This window comes from Rhea pennata, chromosome 11 (assembly GCF_028389875.1).
Source record: "Rhea pennata isolate bPtePen1 chromosome 11, bPtePen1.pri, whole genome shotgun sequence".
Classification (NCBI taxonomy): Eukaryota; Metazoa; Chordata; class Aves; order Rheiformes; family Rheidae; genus Rhea; species Rhea pennata.
Genome location: NC_084673.1, coordinates 16,513,956 through 16,520,019, shown reverse-complemented (window position 1 = coordinate 16,520,019; position 6,064 = coordinate 16,513,956). Strand labels below are relative to the sequence as shown.

At 41.0% G+C, this 6,064-nt stretch overlaps 1 long non-coding RNA gene across 1 annotated transcript; it reads right to left on the bottom strand.

Moving 5' to 3' along the window:
• Nucleotides 1-714: 714 nt before the first annotated feature.
• Nucleotides 715-6,043, bottom strand: LOC134145345 (uncharacterized). Its single transcript, XR_009959587.1, has 4 exons — nucleotides 5,896-6,043; nucleotides 5,484-5,594; nucleotides 2,703-2,858; nucleotides 715-1,025 (listed from the first exon to the last, which is right to left on the bottom strand). It is a non-coding gene; the product is annotated as an uncharacterized LOC134145345 (long non-coding RNA).
• Nucleotides 6,044-6,064: the final 21 nt, after the last annotated feature.

The window sequence follows — 6,064 nt, the reverse complement described above, 5'->3', positions numbered from 1 at the left end:
CCGCCCTGCGCCGCCCTCCGCCGCCGGGGGGCGCCGTGGCGCGAGGCGCCGCCGTGGCCGCGGCGCGGGCTCCGCGCGCCCCCGCGCCCTGCCGGCCCGGCGCTGCCCGCGGCGCCTCCCCCGCCTGTGGTATCGCACGCACCCGCTCGACACCTTTACCGCCTTCCCCACCCAAAACGCCGCCTCCCACACAGCGAGGGCTGCTTCTGAAGCGCCGCGCGCTGGTGCTGGCAGCGAGGAACACAGCGATCCTCAGCTAATAGTATCGGCGAGGTCTGTTAGCTCTCGCTCTGCGGATGCGCTACCAGAGAAAAGGGGAAAACACGCATGGGGAGGGGAGGGAAGACGGTAGAAAGGAGATACAGGCACTGACCTGGGGAATGAGCTGGCAGTGGCTGGTAAAAGGGCAATTGCCGAGATTTGCTGCAAAAAAGGACATTTGCTCTGCTTCTCATCGTTAAAAAAGAAAAAAAAAGTTAATTAGCCTACATTTGTTACCTTTTTTTCCAGTGTGAGGTGTCCCTCAGCCCACCTCTGGTAAGAATGCTCTGCTGATGATCCATAGAGCTAAAAGACATTTCTCTAATTGCCAGAGCACTCAACTATTTATGGTGTTGTGTTTTACAGGGTGTTATAACAGCTTAGCGGGAGGAAAGTGGTTAATCACCAGAGAGGGGAGAAAGCTCAGCTATACAAATTCAGAACAAGAATAAATGAGTATAAACTTGCTATGCATTAATATCACTTGGAAACAGAAGGCTTCCAACTATAACAGGGTGATGTCTCCTCTGGCGGTTTGCCTTCCTTGCTAGTTTACACAAGACAAACTTAAGATTCCTCCTGAGCACAGTTTTTTTTTCCCCAAATCATCTTCCTGTTTCCATTACTCATTTTTGGTTGAGCTTTTACATACTTGTTCTGGCTGATAAAATGAATCAGCAGATGACCTCAGCCTCTCAAAGTACAATCTAATCCATGGAGAAGATGGTGGTTGTCCGTTGTACTTTTTTTCTCTGTAAAGGGACCTGCCAAAATAAAACCAGTCATGTTAAAAAAACAACCATAAAGGGATGTCACCAGCGAGATCTGAGATTACTAAAAATGAATATTTTAAATTGTGCCTTTTTTGCCATTTCTGACAGCCAAATCAAATTCATACTGTTTTTGTGCTATTTAGTTTTCTGTATCTCTCAAACCAGTGCAATGCTGCAATCATTGAGGATTCACTGTTGTATTGTTTTTTTGCAAAGGGAACTGATTTGCTTTTTTTCTCTTTCATTATTAAAATAAAGACACATTCTTACCATAGTTGAATAAGAATTTCATTTAACATACTTTTTAAGCAATCAAGTCCATTATAAGAGCTATCCTGAAAACAGCTTTTCTGTACTAGAATATTACTAGATATTTCTTTACATCTTGTCTTGCATAGTTATAGTTAACAAAGAAAAATGTATATTAGTTATCTTTAAAGTAGTTACTAATTAACTTTTCTCGTTCCTAGATCAGTATAATTCTGAATTACTATATAAGCATATTTTAATCATTCATTCAGCCTTTGAAATTTGCCTCAACATAGGCTTTGCAGAGCAAACATCATCAAGTCTTTTCAGTTAGTGTTTTTTTTTTTTTTTTTTTTAATTCTACAAATAGTTTGGTCATTATCAATGAGTTGCTTCAGGATAATGTAGGTGTGGCTAAGATCAGGATCACGCCTGACACTGAAATTTGTCACACTCCAATTTTATTAGTCAAGGTGGTGTTGCAGCTTCCTGTTTTCTTATAAGTTAAATTACATTCTGCTTTTGAACTGTTTTCCTTGGGTACTTCAGTACCTAACAAACGTATGATCAAAATCTGTCATGAAATTTCTCAGATCAGAGAGGGAGAATGAATAAGGCTGACAGAAACCCACTTTTCTGCCTGTGCCATCCCTGAGTACTAGTTAGAACAGCTCTAAATTTTGCAATGCTTTGAAGTCTTCAGTTGGCACCGCTTTCCTGGCAGTCACTGGCAATTGCTGAAGTACAACATGCTCTGGGTCCACTCCTTCATCAGGGCTGGGACAGCAAGCCCCTCCAGCAATCAGACTAGCCTGTCCATATGACTGATAGTGAAAATGATCAGATTTGCCTATGATAACTCAGGATGTCTGTGACTGAGCCAGAAATAGAACCTCGCGCTCAAACTCCCACTCCTGTGACTTAATCACAAGCCTGTTTTTTCATACTAACAGCAACTAACAGTGACAGCTGGCTTTGCTGTTTGTAAAGCAGATTTTCAACAGGAAGTAACTAAGAATCTTCTACAATCTCTATGGCTACAATAAAAAACTCATGCTAGAATTATGAGCACTAATACATATTCTAAGTGTAGCTCAAAAATTACACTGTTATAAAACAATCATATCAAGTAAGATTGTGCATTATGGGCTTTCTGTACAATTACTACATTTTCTTAAGTTGGACAGATCATGGTCTGGCAAACTAATTCTCCTTACAATCAAAACTCATTTGCTGGACTAAGGAGTATTGGGGGGGGTGTTTTTTTTTCCTAAGTAAAACTCACCCACCTATATACAAAGTATCTCTGAGACCACCTTGTTGTGGAATAAACTGATTAGAAAGTCCTGGCATGTCGCTTAACATGTAAACATGTTAACATGTAAAAAGTATACACACACACAGACACAAATATCATACCTTTCAGGTATTCCCTTAAATAAAATTTAAGTTCAATGAGTTTTCTGTGCAGCCAACCAGTGGATGGCAGTATTCCACACACCATTCAGTTGATTCTGGCAACATAGTACTTAAAGCAGGTGAGTGCTTCTCAACCACAACTGGTAAAATCAGTATCTAGGGAGAAAAGTTTCAACAGTCCACAAATTAGTGTAATGAGTCAAAACTGCAATGACAGCCATCTGCAATACACAAAGTTTCATCACGTTTGTTTATGAACCAAAACTATGTAAGTGTTTTTTACTGTCCCTGGGAGCAGGTTTCACTGTTTTATTTCAACATTAAATACAGGATGGAGCTTAGATTTTTCCTAAAGACTCTACAATCAAAAAGTAGCTATATATAGTCCAATAACGGAAAACTATCTTAGTTCTTTGTTTACCTGAGCAGTATGTAACATTTCAACCATAGCTCCTGGAAGGACATTACCAAGCCACATGCAGAACCACATCCAAGATCTTTACTTGGAATACCTAAATTCCTTCCATGGCCAAAGCTTTCCCAAATCATTATCTTCCCTAGCCCATCCCTGAAGTCTACATGCACTGGTTGCAAAGTTTTAAATTGAATGTTTGAAACCTAGTAGGTTATGTTGTTGCAATCTCTGTATGAACACTTTTGTGCATTAAAGATGATTCACATAGTGCCTCTGATCCACCTCAGCTAAACAGGAATAAATGGAGACTAAATCAAAGAGCTGTCTCTACACAATCCTTTGCACTATTTTACCTAGAATGATCTTAAAAGACACTCTAAATTAAACTGCATGACTTCTGCAGGCAGGATTTCCTCATTCCTAGGTGTCCAGTTTTAAGTAATTTTTGTAGGAACAGAAGAGATCCAGGGCCCGTACAATCTGGGCAGGTAACAGATGGTACAGAGCCTGAAACAGCAGCTTGCACAGAAAAGTACAATTATTCTGCACGAGGGAGATGGTGGATAATTACGACTACTCAAGATCTCTTTGTAACTTCTCAGTCATTGGGCTTTGCAAATAAAACACAATAGTTAATGTTGACTCAAAATTGTATTTGCAAAACAACCCCAGATTTTCTTGTTGCCTCTATAAACATCCGATCCCCTTCTGAAGCAAGATGCTTAGTCTCACAGACTTGCTGGGGCAATGACTTCCACGTTCGTATTATCTGTGCAGAAATATTTCCTTTTATCAGCCTGTATCAGATGTGGCAGATTCAGGTGAAATTACACGGGCCTTGTTCTCAACATGAGAATGCTGCTAGAATAGTTTCCCTAATAGCAATTCTTATGCTCTCCTTTTCCAGAGGTGATACACACCTCTGATACTATTCATTCACAGAGGAGACATGCACCTCTGATATGTTCATTCACCATATTTCTCCCGCAACATGCTCTATTCTAGTAGACAGGATTATTTTGCAATGGCAAAAGACCACAGTTTCCAGTAGTTTGCCCTCTGCAATATGGAATATTAAATACATTTACATATAACTTGCATAATTACAGGAAAGAAATTTTGTTTTTATGCAATCAGCAAGCATTGTATGAATTTGGGTAAGTCTGGTAGCAGACATACTAAGATGTGACAACTTTGGATTGGAATATATTGTGCTTAAGAGAGAAGACTGTATTCTTTTATCAGTCATAAGCCTAAGAAAGGCATACTGAAAGGCTCAAAACCATTGGGCTAGCAACAAAAGAATTATAGATATTTGTGGCAGAGTTCAATAGTGATAAATATAAAAGAAAAAAAAATGCTATTTTATATTTAGCATTTCATTGTTACAAAATAATTGCCAAAGAAATTGGAAAACTGAATTGTAATTCCTTCACACTAGGAAAACCAAAATATTAACAGCTTATTTTTACTAAATTAGTAAATATTTTCTTATCTCTTATTTCTCTACCCCACACTCAGATCTTGTAAGAAATAACTTTGCTGGGCTGCATTAAGTATTTCTTTATGTGCTAAAACATAAAAGCTTCTCAATTTATCACATCTTTGGAAAAACAGCAGGTACTGAATAAATGAATATGAGCTGCAAACTATTACCAAATTCTAATTTGCCTGTTTAGTTTTGGAGGAGTATATGTAGAAAGGAAAAATGTACACAACCGTGAGACACCATCTTTGAAATTTAACCTTTTGTACTATCAAAACACAGCTTTATCTTTTAAGGGAGCAAGAAAAATGCAAGCAAATGTCACTGTATAATAGAGATTCCCACAAAAATCTTCAGAATGCAAGGGGATGCAAAACCACAAAGGAGAGAACGAGACCAAATAAAGCTTTGTGGGTAAAGATAGTGTTCTTTATTACATGAACTTGTATAGCGAGAATATGCAGATACGCTTTTGGGCAAACAAAGTTTGAGAGACAGACTCCCACGCTAAATACACCCTTAACATTTGTTCTCAGGTTGTAATTTGATACTTAGCAATTAGATCATCTGAGAAAGGAGGTTCTTGGTGCACACCTCTACCTGCAACCCTAATCTTGTGCATGTCTTAAGGTCATACCTACAGCTGTGCTTCAGCTGTTTCACATGAAAAGAAATAATATCTGTTTTTAAAAATAGGGAGAAAAAAAACACACCGTATTATTTTAGAATTGCATTTGGAAAACTGCAAGAGATAATAATAATAATAAAAAAAGAAAAACTAAAAACTGAGAGTATACTTGATGACTGCACAAAAGCGAATTTCCTCGGGGGCATTAAAGGAATAATAAAAAAGTGCTGGAAAATTCTTTAACCTGTTTACCTGAGAGAATCGGCATCCCTTGGAGCTGCTCTGTGTGGGGAGGGGACGGTAGTATTGCACAGGTAGATACAGGCATCGCGTTCCCACTGGAGTAACGTGCGCAAACTAGTACTAAAATAAATGGGGAAGGGGGAGCAGATGTTAATTGCTGCGTATATATCGCTCAGGCTAAAACCCTGCACTTTTCAGAGATGAGGATAAACACCTTCTGTTACGGATAGCATCGTGAAACCTTGTAACTAGGCCCACGCAGTACCTGAGCGAGGGGGACGGGCGCCTGCAGAGGGAACGACTCTCTCGCTGTGTTATATTAAATATACACCCCAAGCAGAGGCCAGAGGCGCCGCGCAGCAGGCGGGCAGAGCGGAGGGGGCACCCTGGGGACACCCGCGGCCACGGCAGCGCCACTCACCGGCCCCGCTGCTGCGGTTCAGCCCAGGGCCCGTTTTCTCCGCATCAGTTTTCCCTCAGGAACCGACCCTCAGCCCCGAGCAACGCCGCGGCCTGGGCGCCGCGGGCAGCTCCCGCCGCCTCGGGCGGGCACAAGATGGCGCCCGGCGCCCCCCGCGCGCGACGGCCGC